The sequence below is a fragment of the Podarcis cretensis genome (assembly GCF_951804945.1).
Source record: "Podarcis cretensis genome assembly, chromosome: 5".
Taxonomy (NCBI): Eukaryota; Metazoa; Chordata; class Lepidosauria; order Squamata; family Lacertidae; genus Podarcis; species Podarcis cretensis.
In genome coordinates, this window is record NC_137174.1 from 22,994,823 (window position 1) to 23,012,394 (window position 17,572).

The following is a 17,572-nucleotide window of genomic DNA, read 5'->3' on the forward strand; positions in this document are numbered from 1 at the left end:
CTTCCAACGCTATGATGCTAAGAATACCACATACAATAAAGGTCTGAAATTCTGCAGTCAAGCTGTATCTTCATTTGTAAATCTGATTGTGCAGTATCTGCCCATGTTCATCATTTCCATTCAAATTGGAATATGAGTGTGTCACTTTATAAAGGTCCATTTTTTACATCAGCCGCTCAGAAAATTAGGGGAATATTTGTACAAGTTCTTTTTCTTCCTAAAATGGCCAGTTATTTATGGTCCCCCCCTTAGATTGCCCACTTTATCTGCTTTGCTGAACACCTGTGATAGTGATGGTAAATTATGGGCTTATTTATAGGGATCACATATGGTTCCACGGTTTATTAACAAATGCTTGTAAGGTATCAGCAAAGACCTTGATTAAAAACAGCATATGTCTTAACATCTTTAAAAAAACAGCATATGTCTTACTCAGATCAAGTCGTACTCGGATCAAAAGTCCTTCTGTTTGTGCAAAGGCACCAATTGGATATATTCATAGCCATGTAAACATTTTTAAGACCTATTGATCTGAAGGGGTAGCATTGCAATGCAGGGTTCCCAAAACTTGGGCCTCCAGCTGTTTTGGACTACAATTCCCATCATTCCTGACCACTGGTCCTGGTAGCCAGGGATGATGGGAATTGCAGCCCAAATACAGCCAGGGACCCAAATGTGGGGAAATCCTGCCATTATCTCCATAGTATTCCATCATTACTATGACCCCAGCTCTCAAAGAAACACTCTACATTGATAGATGGCTTCGAGAGCCAAGCCAAACAAGCAAGAAAAGTGCATAGTGTCATTCCCTCTAGGCTGCACCATTTTAGAAATCTGATGGGTAGCATATTGTTTCCTTGGAATAAATAGAGCAAGTGGTTAAAGCAGAAGGCTATGAAAGAAGGGCTTTGGGAAAATCAGCAACAATTATTCTTTCAGTTGATATTACTTGTTTAGGTTCAGTCACTTGATTTAGAAATGTATCTAGTTCCTTCAGCCTCATGCAGAATATTTCATTTTTCTTTGAGGTTGAAAAATCCCAAGAACCTTGAAATGCTGGTTTACTCTGATGGGAATGGTAGCATTTTCTAATCTCAATCAAGCAGAAACCACCTGGAGAAATACCCTTTTTCTTTCTACATTTTTAACATGCATCTGGCACAACACAGCCTCATGAAAATGGTAATTAATGAAAATAAATATGTGGCCAAATTTACACACATCTCAAGAAGACATGATAATGTTTATAGTGAAGATTAAATAAGGCAATATTTTCAGTTGCATCTGCTGCTGATTTTATGTTTTTTCTCCTCGCTCCTCTGGAGTCATCTGCTATATGTTTAGTGAAGCCCCACCTCCACAGGTCCTCCCCTCCCCCTTCTTCCTTCCTTCCTTCCTTCTTATTTGCATTTGTGCATGATGCAAAGGGGAAATACTGTGGAATTATTTTGCAGCTGGTTGTGGAAATGAAGAACAGCAAGGCAGATACAGTGGTATCTTGGTTCTCAAACGTAATTTGTTCTGGAAGTCCGTTGGACTTCAGAAATGTTCGAAAACCAAAGTGCCGCTTCCAATGGGCGCAGGCACCCTGAAAAAAATAGCTGACAGTCGCATTGGACACTCGGCTTCTGAAAAATGTTCAAAAACCATATTTTTGGTGTTCAGGAGCAGAAATTTTTGAGTACCAAGGCGTTCAAGAACCAAGGTTCCACTGTATTTTCTTGGTTCAACTGCAGAAGATTAGAGTTGCAAGGAACTTGCATATCTTCGTTCCCAAAGCAAACACCATATATACAAAGTTTGTCTGCAGACAAACACCAGCTCCCTCAGCTGCCTGAAAGTGAGGTGAGTGCCGCAACCCCATAGTCGCCTTTGACTGGCCTTAACCGTCCAGGGGTCCTTTACCTTTTGCCTTTACCTATAGGGACATGGGTGGTGCTGTGGGTTAAACCACAGAGCTTAGGGCTTGCTGATCAGAAGGTCAGCGGTTTGAATCCCCGCAATGGGGTGAGCTCCCGTTGCTTGGTCCCTGCTCATGCCAACCTAGCAGTTCAAAAGCACACCAAAGTGTAAGTAGATAAATAGGTACCACTGTGTGGGTAAGATAAACGGCGTTTCTGTGCGCTGCTCTGGTTCGCCAGAAGAGGCTTAGTCATGCTGGCCACATGACCCGGAAGCTGTATGCCAGCTCCCTCGGCCAATAAAGAGAGATAAGCCCTGCAACCCCAGAAACAGCCACGACTGGACCTAATGGTCAGGGGTCCCTTTACCATACAAAGAATATTGTGCCACCTGAAAGATGAACCATTGCATTATGGTCCAAGCTTTCATGGACTACAGTCCAGTGCATCAGATGTGCCAAATGTTATATTGAGATGCAGCTACATATATACTTGGTGGTGGTAGTGGAGGGCATGGAATAATGAGGCCATAAAGAAACAGAATACAGAAAATAAATAAGGCCATGCGGAAATGGAATACAGAAAAGTGCAGATGGTGATAATTCTGTTATTAACAGTGGGCACCTGGGCCACATGTGCTTTTCTGCATTTACTTTCATTCTGACCTCTCTATTTGCTTCCCAGAGTCATCTGCATAGCCACTGTAAAACAGGATGTCAAACCAGAAGGGCTTTTGACCTGACCAAGCAGGACTCTTCTTAAGTTCTTCCGAATACTTCAGAAAAAAACATTCCCTTCTGAAAAACACTATCCATAGTAATAATACATTTTAATTATACCCCGCCCTCCCCAGCCAAGCCAAGACTGGCTCAGGGCGGCTAACAACCAATAAATAAAACAAGTTGATTAAAATACAACTTAAAAAACAAGATTAAAATACAGCATTAAAACATGAAGATGCAGCCTCTTCACAGGAGGAGAAAGGAAAAAAAGAAAGAGGGGGAGGGAATCAAATTGATTCTAAGGCAAAGGCCAGGTGGAAAGAAATCAGATCTACACTAATATCTGACTTTCACTTTTTTCTTACACATCCCTGGTCATCTGAATGCCAAGCCACCCCCCCCCCCAAGAACTCTTCATATAATGCTTATAGCTATGGTGACAAATGCTGAGGTCTGACAGCAGGGAAGACCGCTGCCATAACCTCCAACATTTCCCAGATGAAAATAGGGACGTCCTAATCCATAATGATAATTTTACTATTTATACTCCATGCATCTTACTAGGCTGCCCCAGCCACTCTGGCCAACTTCCAACATATATAAAAACATAATAAAACATTAAACATTAAAAAAGAAAAACCTTCCCTATACAAGATTACTTTCAGATGGCTCGGGGGTCAGATAATTCCATACACTCCAACATTTCTCCCATGAAAATAGGGAGCGTCCTAAGGAAAAGCGAGACATTCCAGGATCAGATCAGAAACCAAGATGGCTTCTCTAAATCTGGGACGTCCCTGGAAAATAGGGACACTTGGGGGATCTGCACTGCATTTGTGCTCTGTTAGCTAGCTAGAGGCATCTTGGATGGCCACAGTAAAAGCAAAACGAAACACAGATGGACAGAATCTTAAGTTTGACCTAAAAGGACAGTCCTCCTGTCTGTACGAGCATGGGTACCACAAGCAACCAAAGGGAAATAAGTACGATGCCCATCCCAAGAAGTGGCTCAGCTGATATGAAGGAACTGCAGGGCTAGTGTTAAGACCTGGGACTAAAATCACTATTAAATTTCACCAAAGGCAATGTTACAGTTTCCTCAAATTCAAATAATTTTGAAGAATGAGTTTCAATACAATTAGAGAAACTCGTAAAGTGGAGGTGAGGGCAAGTTGTACTGTTTTAAATTATTATTATTACAGTGGTACCTCGGGTTAAGTACTTAATTCATTCCGGAGGTCTGTATTTAATCTGAAACTGTTCTTAACCTGAAGCACCACTTTAGCTAATGGGGCCTCCTGCTGCTGCCGCGCTGCTGGAGCACGATTTCTGTTCTCATCCTGAAGCAAAGTTCTTAACCTGAAGCACTATTTCTGGGTTAGCGGAGTCTGTAACCTGAAGTGTATGTAACCTGAAGCGTATGTAACCCGAGGTACCACTGTATTATTACACCCCACCCATGTGGCTGGGTTTCCTTTGGCCCTCTGGGCAGCTTCCAGCAAAATATAAAAACACAATAAAATGCCAAACATTAAAAACTTCCCAATACAGGGCTGCTTTCAGATGTCTTCTAAAAGTTGTGCAGTTCTTTATCTCCTCGTACCCTAGCATAAACCTTTGCAGTGCTCACTGAATAAATAACAGCTCATATGCGAGAACAAAGATATGGTGGAGTGCAGAAATATTTTGTTTGTGTGTGATAAATGCACTCCTTGAATAGACACCCGGTGTGCATGAAATTGTCTGCTTATATGTTCATTTGTTCTGCAACCACCTCTGCAAGGATAGCTATTCCCCAGGTATCTCCTTCTAATTATTGGGCAAAATAAGCAACTGCTAGGTTCTGCAGTTGAAATTTTAGATGCATTAAGGAAGTCCCCGTGGAACTGAGAGCGCAGTCTCAGAGAACACCACAAGACCTTGTTTGCAGAGTTAGTTGCTCCCCTGTCAACAATATTTATTAAAGATCAATGCATAATTCAAAGCAATTAATCTATTTGAACAATTTAATTCTTTTTTATGTTTATGCGCTAGCCATGATATCTATATTTTATTCCACCCTCTGTGAGCTTGAAACAACTTGGCAAAGAGTATGCAGCAATGGTTTTCAAACTTTATACCTTTAGGGACCACTTTCCACATTGACTGATCTGCATGGTCTCACATCATTGCCTGATCTTCCCTGCCAAAGATGGATCCATTCTGGAAAAGCTTTCCGAGTTATATGGCTCTCAAAGCTGCCTCACACTATATATTGGCTTTTGGTTAGTGCCAGTGAGGTGTAGCTGCTTGAACATCAGACAAGAATTGGTGAGACTCAGGTTCAAATCCACACTCAGCTCACTGGATTATCTTGACCCAGCCAGCACCTTTCAGCCCAAGCTACTTCACAAATTTCTTGTGAGGTCAAATTGTGGAGGCCCCATGTACACTGTCTTGAACCGCTTAGGAGAACAGGTGGGGATATCAACAGGATAATTAAAATCATTTGCTGTAATAGAAACCAAAAATATTTAAGGCTACTATTGACCAGCTGTACATCACAAGCACTGGATGTTTTGTGAAGTGGATCCCCTCAGGTAGGAACAAGATGGAGACTTTTGGTTTTATAACATGCTTACACTGTCTGCCCAACCCTTGACCTTTGTGCAAAAACAAAGAAAAAGGAACACCCCTATTTTCAGATATATGTGGTAAGTCCCCCATGATACATACCTAATTTCTTTGAGCACCGACTCTTCTGAATGATACCTGAGGTAGTACGTTCCTAGACTTACTCTTTGGATAATCTTTCCCACTTTCTTTCATTTCTTCTTTCATTCTAACTCCCCCCCCCCCTTTGTCTGCTTGTTCTAGTAGCTATCTGATACTTAGATCGGTTAGAGCAGCCTTTCTCAACCTGTGGGTCCCCAGATGTTGTTGAACTACAATGCCCATCACCCCTAGCTAGCAAGGCCAGAGCTCAGGGATGATGGGAGTTGTAGTCCAACAACACCTGAGGACCCACAGGTTGAGAACCGCTGGGTTAGAGTGACAGTGGGGAGGGTGTGTTTTGTGTGGGCCCTTTCTTGTTAATAATAATAATAATAATAATAATAATAATAATAACAACAACAATAATAATTTATTGATACCCTGCCCATCTGACCACCATCATCTTGCCATATATATTGGTGTCTCTAAGGTGGAATTTGCCAGCTGTGTTGTTTAGCAGTGCAAATCTGATCAGCACACACTGGGGGTCGTCCCCCCATGCCACGAGTCACAAAAATAACACGGGGACTATTCCTTTATGATGCTGAGATGTCACAAGTGAGTAACAGGTGAGTGTTACTGTGTTGTTATCATGGGATGATGTCAGTGCATATGCAATAAGCAGGAATGAACAGTTGCTATGGAACTTTTTTTTTTATTATGGTGGTTACATTGCCACATGCGTTGCCAGAATAAACCATGGCTTCAGACAGGAATCTCCTTGTTCGCCTTCTTGATGCCTTTTGTCACCCACAAACCCAGTAAAAAATGACCATACAATGTACTCCTGGGTGGCTCCCCCTTCATACAGCCTGTTGGTTCCCCCTGAACTGACATAATAATAATAATAATAATAATAATAATAATAATAATAATAATAATAATATAATGATAATAATTTATTATTTATACCCCACCCATCTGGCTTGGTTTCCCAAGCCACTCTGTGCAGCTTCCAACAAATTATTAAAATACTGTACAATAGTCTATTAAACATTAAAAGCTTCCGTAAATGAGGATCTTCCAGATCAAGCGTTGGCTACCCTCTAGATTAGGCTTTTTACTGCCTCCCCAGCCGCCTTCTGCCTGTTTCCCAAACCTTTTGAAGTGGTACTTTGCCTTTGACCTGGACAGTGAGTAGCACAGGTTTGGACACTCCCTTTCTGCTCTACACAGTACTGTATTATGAACCTTATATCAAAGTTTCATGGAGGTATTTAGCAATAGCAGCCCATCAGTTTATAACCGATGATTAGAAAAAAACACTTGTGCACTGCAAAACATTATTCATCAGACATTAGAGACCTGCTTAGGAACATACAATTAGCCCTTCCTTTTTAGCAAGCCTCAGTTGAACTAAATACCACTTTGGGACTGCGTAGATCTGCTTTCCTGGAGGCTAGAGGCAGGTCTGAATGCTGCGGGGACAACTGTGTCTTTCCCTCTGCCAACTATTCTCGGTAAGAAATGTTTCTTTCTCTATTTGCATTTGCAAGTAAGTGCTGCGTACTTCATTAGCTTAAATACTCTCCTTTTTCATTAGGTAAATTAAATGTTCATTGGACATGGTTAGCAGCTTTAAATACACAAAAATGTTCTGTGTGAAGATGAAACCGGGAAGGCTTTGTTTTGCATTGTTTTGATTTACTTTTGGAATTTTAAATACACATGCTCTTCATGGCTACAGTAACCTGTGCATACATTGCCGAAAGCATATTTTATAGAGTTGGAAGGAGCCCAAAGGTCGCATTGTGCAAGATCGCATTGTGCCTCTAGATCAGGGGTCAGCAAACTTTTTCAGTAGGGGGCTGGTCCACTGTCCCTCAGACCTTGTGGGGGGCCGGACTATATTTTGAAAGAAGAAGAATGAATTCCTTTGCCCCACAAATAACCCAGAGATGCATTTTAAATAAAAGGATGCATTCTACTCATGTAAAAACCACCCATGGGTAGGCAAACTTAGGCCCAGGGGCCAGATCCAGCCCAATCACCTTCTAAATCAAGCCCATGGAAGGTCCGGGAATCAGCGTGTTTTTACATGAGTAGAATGTGTGCTTTTATTTAAAATGCATCTCTGGGTTATTTGTGTGGCCTGCCTGGTGTTTTTACATGAGTAGAATGTGTGCTTTTGTTTAAAATGCATCTCTGGGTGATTTGTGGGGCATAGGAATTCGTTCTTTCTTTCTTTTTTTCCAAAATATAGTCCGGCCCCCCACAAGGTCTGAGGGGCAGTAGACCGGCCCCCTGCTGAAAAAGTTTGCTGACCCATGTGTAGCTCTATTTCCAACACAAGACGGTCTCATAAAGGGTTGCCATATTTCAAACAGTGAAAATCCGGACAGAAAAGTTGAGCTTTTTTTGCCCAAAATCAAATCGGCAAAAACGACACTGCCAACATGGCTTGCATACGTCCAGATTGTCTCAGACATTTTGCCAATTTTCAGTACTGCCAACTGCAGCCATCTACATATGTACAGGGAAATTCCAGACCTATGGCAACCCTAGTCTCATATCAATAAATACCAGGCATGGAGACAGCGAATGGGGCTCAGGGCTGGCAGATGAGACAAGAAGCGAAGAGAGAGTCCTCTGTAGAAACTTGTTGCCATTTCCTGTGTACATTTGGGTGTACAAAATGACAAGAACATTTTGGAAATCGCAAGATATGGGAGAAGAGAAACTACTTCACATGTCTGCAGTAAAGCCACACAGAGATGATACAATACTGGTCTGTGACATCAACACAACCACACAATGCATACAGCATTTAGCTTTGTGCCACTGGAGTGGGTAAATAACAGGTGGAGGCATCCCAGCACTGGTCTGTACTGGAAGAGAGGGAGCCACCACTGTGGGAGACTCCACAGCACCAACCAAACACTGAGGAAGCTGGTGTAAGGCCCTGAAATCTGACATTATGGAGGGAGGATGGGGTAGATCAAGGGTAGCTATGTGTGATGGCTTGGGACTCGGGTGCAGACTCGGAACCAGAGGAGACTCAATCTGCAGCGGATCCTTTGCCTCAGGCATCATCTGAACCAAGTCTGGGGCTTGATCCTGAAGAGTCCCAGTCTGCACAGGTTCCCCTGCAACAAATACCAGTTGGGCCAAGTCAGGGCCTGAGCCTGCCCTGGCTCCAGATGCGGGGATTACCTCGTTGCCTTCAGCTGGGCCATCACTTACAGCTGCTCCACTACCGGTTGGGTCAGGGGAGGCTGAGGAGGCCCTGGGTCTAGTAACCCACCAATGTCTCCCGAGCTGCAGAGACTAAGGTCTGAGAGAAGGAGAGACCTGAATACTCGCAGGAGGAATGCTCGCCTTCGGGCAAAACAGGGAGGTGAGTCACCGGGGAATCAGGACTGGCCATTACCCCAACAAAGATAAAAGGCTGACGGACCCCACCCCAGGTTGCGGGAGCAACATTGCTGTATGCCAGATCCTGCCTGAGATCCTGTACCTGCCCCTGCCCCTGCCTGGTTTCCTGCCTCGTATCCTGCCTCGGCCCTGTCGGACTGACTCCTAGCAGAACCTCTGGATTCTGGACCGGTCCTGGACCATGTTTCAAGGGTTACCCTCGGGCCCAGCACACTATAGATATGCTGGATCCAAAGCTGGTCTTTATCCCAGAGACAGGCCTTATTTGGAGCATACAGCAAAAACAAACTAGCAAGCAAGCAAACTGGGGAAAATGTCCCAATCTTCTCCCCTGGTCGGTGGTGCTCTGTTGTGCCCTGCTGAAGATATGTGCATGGAAGTCTTTCTGAACAAGTCACGCCAATCTTAGTTGGATCAGAGTGAATGGAGCTATAGTGAAATTTGTGGCGCATCCAGCAATTTCCAACTATATTAAAAAGTCACAATATAAAACTGACCTCTGGCTAGTTTCATTTAAAAAGAAATCAGAATAATTCAAAGGCTAGTAACATCAACATAAAGTAGAAAGAAATTTAAGCCAATCTGACAGAAACAAGGATAAATAGCACCAGATAAGATCCCAGGAGTAAGATTAGAGCTGTCGCCACATTTATATTTGGAAGTTCTGTTCAAGTGAAGAATTTTGAGGAGGTATGTAAGGATTTGAGCAAGATTCGCCAAGTTTGCATGTTGAGTTCCACAGTGCCACCCCCCAAAAAAATTCACACATCACACGTTAATTTTTGTTTAAGGTTTTTGGCATAATTTTTTGGCCACAACTTTATTCAAATACAAAAAATGTGAGTGGTTGCTTAGGCATTGGTTATGACTATCTGTCCTTGCCCCCCAAGGACAGAGCTGGCACTTCCGGGCACCACCGGAAGCCAGCGTGGGAAACAAGTATTGGGAGAGAAATGAGGCTGGGTATCAGTCCAACACCTCTCACCCTCATGTTCCGGTGGGGCTTGCACGGCCCAAGCCCGGCACCACGGACAAGGACGAAAGAATGGCAAGCCCCTGGATTCCTTTAACGGAATTCCCTTTCGCATCATTTGGAGGGATAGGCACCTTACCCCTCCAAGCACCAATTTAACCAATGCCTAACCGCCATGGAGCCCACGGCTCACCGCCAAACCACTCACAGCCCCAGCCAAGACCTCAGCTTGGACACCACCACACCCAACCAAGCCTCATTGCCAGAAGCAGAAAGGTGCACGCCATCAGCTCGGAAAAAGGATGGCTCCTGAGAAGAAATCTCAGGATGAAAAATCACATCTCCGCCCAGCTCCAAGACCTTTCTCGTCACTGCGGAGTTGATGCGGCCCCTGGCTCTCTCAATGGCGGCTGGGCAACGACTGCCCCTCCAAGCGCGCCGTTGTAGCAGCCTTGACCAAAATATTTTTGCTGCTGGCATTAGAGCCCGCAGCGTCTCAAAGTCCGATAAAATTGCAGCACGCAGGGAAAAACAGTCCATAGAAACCAGGTCGTTCTCACCCATTTGCACCACAATGGCCGACGGGGGTCCTTCCCATAGCAACTGCCTCCGAATCCGAGGCAGGAGCTTCGACCAGCGCATTCCCCTTCTGGACAGCCAAGACAACTGAATATGTTGAGGAAGGCCGAGACCTGGACCCATTCCCGACTGCCGTGCTGCGACACCAGCCCAATGGACGATGCTGTGCCCACCATCCATATGCGGACAGCCGCTAAACTAAGATAAAACAAGCAAAAATTGTAAGACACCAATAATGTTAACGAACATAACCTTTTAATGCATTCGATTTCCCACAACCTGTGTTTTATTCCCACTGCCTTATTAACACGCTTTCCGGCCTACTCGGTGGTAGTTTGTCTAGGCATTGGTTCACGACTAGCTGCGCCTGACCTCAGCAGGGCAGCACTGACGACTGGGCCCCACCATATCGTCAGTACCAGCAAACATTGTAGGGGAGCAAGAATCCCAAGGCAATCACATCCCGTCAGGTGTCGTTCCCCTTAGGGGAAAGATGCACCCCATCTGCCCTAAAGAGGGCAACAGCCTTGAAGAAAATAGCAGGGTGCAATATTACAGAAGCACCTAAAGCAAGGACCTATTTTATTTTATTTGTTATTTGTTAATTTATTTTATTATATTTACTTTATTTTATTCTATTGTCCACCGCCTTATTAACATGCTTTCTGGCCTGCTCAGTGGTAGTTTGTCTAGGCACTGGTTCCCGACTAGCTGCACTTGACCTTAGCAGGGCAGCACTGACGACTGGGCCCCACCATATCGTCAGTACAAATAAACAGCGTGGGGGAGCAATGAAACAGGATCAGACTCAAGCTCACCCCCAAATGCTCCCAGGGACTCTTGTGTGGCCCTACCCCTCGAAAGGGGTCGACAAAAGCATAGCGAATCCTTGGATTCCCTTAATGGAATATCTTTGCGCATTGGAGGGGACAGGTGCTCCAACCCCCCCTCCAGACCACCTTGAACCAATGCCTTAAATTATTATGAGTCCAGGGAGAGCTGCCATCAACTCAATCCAAGCCCTCTTGCATGCAGGAATGCAAACTTATGCTGGAGGAAGACAGCAAACATTCTCGCCCAGCTGTACCACCAGCACTGCGGGAGGACCTGCACAGGTCACACTCGACCACACCCAAGGAAGGATCTCCTCCCAAAGCATTCCCCATCAGGACATCCAGTAAATGTTCACATGGGCAGGAAGACTGAGATGGCGCCCCAGTCCAAACTCGTCAACATGCTTGCCAGCCTAGTGTACGATGCTGTGACCCAAATGTGCACAGCTGCTCCTATGAAAAAAGGAAATAACAGACAAGCATCAGCACAGACATCATTTGACACTTCTTGATATAACCCTTGTCAGCGTAAGACTTCCAATGACCCGTATTCCCAATCCTGTCTACTGACAGGCCCCCAGTCTGCAGCCTTTGCTGCAGTCCTACCCTGAAGGAATGAGGCATGTTCAGCAGTAAGCAAGCCGCAGGCCGTAATAACTGGTGCACGACATAAGCACATTGATGCCTGGCTAACGGGAACCCATTTTCATGCACTAGGAGCGGGCCAGCCCCCAGGGAATGAAAAGCCAAATATTCTGTTATCCATAACCGGGCAAGGGCCCTCCTCACCTGTGGCGGGAACCCTGATTGTGGCACTCCTGCCCACTAAGTCTGTTTCTGAGTTCCCGATTCTAAAGACAAGCTCCAAAGGATAAGGAAAAGTCCTGAAGCAATAAGCCTCCAGACTCTCAGCCCCATGCTGGCACCAACAACCATTTTCCTAACCCTCAGTGCGAAAATGCAATGGACTACTGAAAGTAATCTCGCCTTGATCTTTAACCAGCAGACAAGTTTTAACTTGCTGCAGATACTACATAGGTAAAATTGACCAACTTCCTGCCCGCTGTCCTATGAGGTTGGAGCCTATTCCAACCTTCCAAGGCCCTGCGCACTACAAACTTTATACAAGGGTCTCTGAAAATTAAAGCTTCAGTGTAACAGACATTGCAGCGGACTGAATTCTGATAGTTATAACAGCACGCCCAATCTGCAGCAGGTGAACCAAATACTGCAGGATCTGCTCAGAAGACGGGGGCTAATTCATCTGAATGGCTGAGGACTGCAAGCTTAAGGCTAAGAAATCCATCCAGGCCATCCCATAAGAGCTAAAAGCAGAAGGGGAAATGGAAGCTGCTGCACTCTGTAAATACTAATTGTTGTCAAAATGCCACAGGTGGTCTGGAAAAGTCTGGCAACAACTGAGTCTGGAGCCCAGGATCTGAAGCGCTTCATCGGAAAATGGGATAGAGTGTCAGCAACATCATTAGAGGATCCCGTAATTTGGAGAGTAGGAAGCACAATATTAAACCTTAAGCGGCGCAGCTCAAAAGCGTGAGCGGAGAATCTGCTGGAGCATGAGGACCGTTTTGCCAAGACGCTCACCACTACCTGGTTATCAGACCAAAAGCAGATCCGATGGTCACTGGACTCCTCGGGCCACATGTGAACTGCTACTACAATGGGGAAAAACTCAAGAAAAGTTATGTCACATGATTGCCTCACCACACCAGGCTTGAGGCCATAGCTTTGCACCCCAGCGGCCCTTGAAATAAAACCAAAGGGCAAAGATCCAGCAGCACCAGCATGAACCTGAAAATCCCTGTGCGGGTTCAAGGTATCCTGCCATGGCGAACTACTATTGCATACATTCAGGAATTGTTACCATCGCCTGATATCTGCCTTCACCACACTTGGTAGGCATACACAAAGGTAAGGGGACCTCAGGCCGCAGGCAGCCTGGCCTAGTGGGAAGATTAATTAAGTGACCCAGCAAGCTTGGATCTGATGAAGCATCACTTGCTACAGAGGAAGTATTACAAAATAACTTCCTTCAAGGCAGACAGCTTCTCCATAGGCGAGTGGTTTGTTTTAGCAACGATATCCACTGGATCCCTAAATAAAATGGGAATATGGGCAAAAGGTATTGAGCTATTGCTTGCCAGCTTCCAGCTTCCAGCGCTTGGGCAGGGGGCATCTTGTGCTGCCATCATGATATGTAAATTTACAGGGCCGACGCTGGCCAGAACCCCTAAAGAAGTCCTGACAAGCTGCTGCCGAGCCAGCTTCCTTTTCCGACACACTCCGTGCAATGCAACTACACACTCCGTGCAATGCAAAAAACACGCTCTGTGCAATGCAACTACGCACTCTGTGCAATGCAACTACGCACTCTGTGCAATGCACACACAAACCCTCTGTGCAATGCAACTACATACTCCGTTCAATGCAACTACACACTCCCTGCAATACAAAAAACACGCTCTGTGCAATGCACACACAAACCCTCCGTGCAGTGCAACTACATACTCCGTTCAATGCAACTACACACTCCGTGCAATGCAACTACACACTCCCTGCAATGCAAAAACATGCTCTGCGCAATGCACACACAAACCCTCCGTGCAATGCAACTACATACCCCGTTCAATGCAACTACACACTCCGTGCAATGCAACTACACACTCCATGCAATGCAAAAAACATGCTCTGTGCAATGCAAATACACACTCCGTGCAATGCACACACAAACCCTCCGTGCAATGCAACTACGCACTCCGTTCAATGGAACTACACTCCATGCAATGCAACTACACACTCTGTGCACTGCACACACCCTCCGTTCAATGCAACTACACCCTCCATGCAATGCAAACACATTCCGTGCAACTACACACTCCGTGCAATGCGCGCACACACACACACACACACACACACACACACTCTGTGCAATGTAACCGCACCTTCTGTACGATGCAACAACACACTCCGTGCAATGCAACAACACACTCCGTGCAATGCAACAATACACTCCGTGCAATGCAAACACACCCTCCGTGCAATGCAACTGCAAATCTCACACGCAATGCAATGCAATGCAATTGCAGCCCATGCAGCACCGTGCCCTGCAATGCACAGAGCAAACTACAATGCAGGCACGCAAAGGTGCTTTCACCCACTTGCATATTGCAAATGTGGCACGCATTACATCCCTCGCAGTGAGGTAACCACCAAAAGGACCTAAGTGTCCAGGTAGAGCAATGGGGGAGCATGCAGCTGTCCCATACAGGGACCAATCCTGCAACCTAGGCATTACCGGCACTATGCGCTGACCCAGTGAAGCCAATGCTTATAGACCACATGGGAACACTATTCAGGCCGGAAACGCTTCCAGGCCATCAAATTCTAGGGCAAAGCCCTAGGATCACCTGCTAGGCCAGGCATAAATGTTTCCAGTGAAATAGGAGAGTTGAGGTAGCCCACAGCTTGTCCAGGTACCCCTGCTTGCCCTTTTAGAGGGAAGCACCCCTTCAAGAAAACCCAAAGTTCTTTTATCACAAATGGGCAGAACTACCCAGCAACAGAATAGCCTAAAAGGAGCAGTTAGTTTTGTTTTGTTATAACAATGGCTAAGAGGGGGATATGAACCCTGTCTCCCAGGTCTTACACTTTAGCCAGTAAGCCACAATGGCTCGTCTCTAAAATGGCATTCGCCACTATCAGGGCAAAACAAACTTAAAGAAAATAAACTTGTTCAGAAATGGCATAGTTCAAGAGCATATACAGAGTGCTCATAGTCCTTGGAGGCACAGAGAGCCTCTGGGGCCCTTTGTCCGCCTCAGATATACATTAGGAACAACTGGGCCTGCAAGCAGATACATTCCTATAGCGAGAATAAGTCACGTGGCAGAGACTTAACAAGTAACTGCTACCTGTAGCAGACTTAGGCTTGGAAGTTAATGTGCAGGCCGAATAGGCCTCCCTGTTTCTGCTCTTGAGAATCTTAGTCTCATAGCAATATTAAAGGAAGCCAAATTAGTGCTCCCACCCAAGGCTAGCTTAAAATTTGGCCAACAGCGCTGCACACACTCAAATTAAAGCCAACCTTCGGGGATACTATAAACGAAAGTGATTCCAGCTAAGCTGGGAACAGCCCTGACTAGCCCCACAATTAAACAGGCAAAATGGGGGAAACCTTTTGCGAAAGAAAGCCCCTAACGGGGGCTCTTTCCCTATTGGGAAAGGCAAGCCACGGCTATAGGGAGAATCTTCCCACAGGGCAGGGTAAGGGGTGGGGTGGGAAATCGAACAGGAAAAAGGGGGGAATTAAATTATTTAAGGGACTAAAGGTAAAGGTAAAGGTCCAGTCTTGACAGACTCTGGGGTTGTGCGCCCATCTCACTTAAGAGGCCAGGGGCCAGCGCTGTCCGGAGACACTTCCGGGTCACGTGGCCAGCGTGACATCGCTGCTCTGGCGAGCCAGAGCCGCACACGGAAACGCCGTTTACCTTCCCGCTGGTAAGCGGTCCCTATTTATCTACTTGCACCCGGAGGTGCTTTCGAACTGCTAGGTTGGCAGGCGCTGGGACCGAGCAGCGGGAGCGCACCCCGCCGCAGGGATTCGAACCGCTGACCTTTCGATCGGCAAGCTCTAGGCGCTGAGGCTTTAACCCACAGCGCCACCTGCGTCCTTATTTAAGGGACTAGAGAGGATTAAAAAGAAAGGGGAAATAAAGAAATGTAACCAGACAATGAGAAGATTGTCCAAGTGCTCCATGTGATCCGATGCAAAACGGCCAAGAGGACGTCCTCTCGTCTGTCTCCTATATTTATAGACTCTGACCCCTCCTCCGAATTGGCAACACTCAAAAATCCCCAGCAACCCATTTAACCCTTTACAGGCTTGGGTTCCCCACCAAATTTGCCTAGTCGTGATGGTGGCCTGTTCCCCAACCGCAACACGTGCTCTCTGCTAGTGAGAACACGCTTTCTCAAAGAGGCATTTTTACACTGCCACTGGGTTTGACCTAAATGAGACTTCATAGGAAATTTAGATATTCTTCTCAGATGAAATATCTGTAGGGGTTTTGAGAGGAGCCAAGCAGATTTTGATAAGATTAGCAAACTTCCTCTAGAGGATTTCACAAATTTCTGACACTAGGAATATCAGTGTCCAACAGAGGTAGTAGATTTGACCACAAAGTACAAAAATAAAATGATGGTGTTAGTTTATGTGGTAGATAAGCTGCCAAACCTAACAAATGCATATTGTTGCTAGTTAGAATGAGAAGGGGCTAAATCCCAGAGCTGTATTGCTGATAGGCTGATACTAAGACCATAGAAATACAATTAGCACTGGTAGACAGGACTCTGTGTGATGTCATTTCCCCTTCTCTCCTGGAGAGGAAGGAGCACATGGTACTTCCTGTTCCTTTTTCTCTCCTTCTCTCTTCTATTGTCCTACATTGGATGCAGACATGCCTCTGCTTGCTCCAGTTCAGGCAGATGCCTGAAACTGGTTATACAGGAAATACAAGTATTTTGCCTGCATAATTTTCACTGCTGCCATTACTGTGAACCAATGCATGATCATAAAGGAAGTAAATATTATTTTTAAAATTATAAGTTGTTGCCCGATTCTTTGTTACCTGATAAGAAAGGGGAGCCAGCTTACTTCATAACTAGACTTGCTAAAAGCCAGGTTTTACAGACTAATTCCTATGCTTTTAATTGTTCTGCCAAGGATGAGATTTTGAAATTCTGTTCAACCAAACACAGGTGGGTGCCTGGAAGGATAAAATGCAATTAATATATCCTCTCCTACCCACTGAAACCCATATCACAACTTAAACACTGAAAAAGAAGAAGAATACAACCTTTGAAAGATTATCTGTTAAATAAACAACGCCCAACATTCAGCAGTAATTTAAAAAATGAAACAGTTATTCTTTCCCCCCCTTTTACCTATAGAGTCTTCTACAAACATTGCTTCCTCCAGATGCAGACTGAAACTATATCCTGAGGCTATGTCCTGCCAGCGGCGGAATACGGAAAATTTATTATTTGTGGATATTGATACAAATTGACTTGATCTGCATCTTCTGGGTTAATGCATGGTGCTGGGATGCAATTAACTAAATGAATAAATAAGCCGTTATTGTTGTTATTACCCTTGACATTTGTCTAAATTTTGCAGTGCAGTTCCTGACACAGGAAACATAACAAAATGTGTGTTTCATTAGAAAATGTGTTAAAAGTACATATTTGAATGCAAAAGTTCACGCAGTATTTTTTAAAAAATGCAGATTAACAAGGAAACAATCTTGAATGGGCATATGAATGAGCACATATGAAAATGCCATGGACCAAAAATAGACTGGCCGGTACATTCTTCCCTGTGGGTACTTAGGAGCATCAGCAATTTGCAGGTACAACCCT

The 17,572-nt window shown here is 45.1% G+C and overlaps 1 protein-coding gene and 1 long non-coding RNA gene across 3 annotated transcripts in view; one reads left to right on the top strand and one right to left on the bottom strand.

The window, feature by feature from the left end:
- LOC307215933 (uncharacterized protein) overlaps positions 1–17,572 on the bottom strand; it is a 177,596-nt gene that overhangs the window by 63,744 nt on the left and 96,280 nt on the right. The window lies entirely within an intron of this gene.
- LOC307217448 lies at positions 8,166–17,303 on the top strand. Its single transcript, XR_013839601.1, has 2 exons — positions 8,166–8,271; positions 17,105–17,303. It is a non-coding gene; the product is annotated as an uncharacterized lncRNA (long non-coding RNA).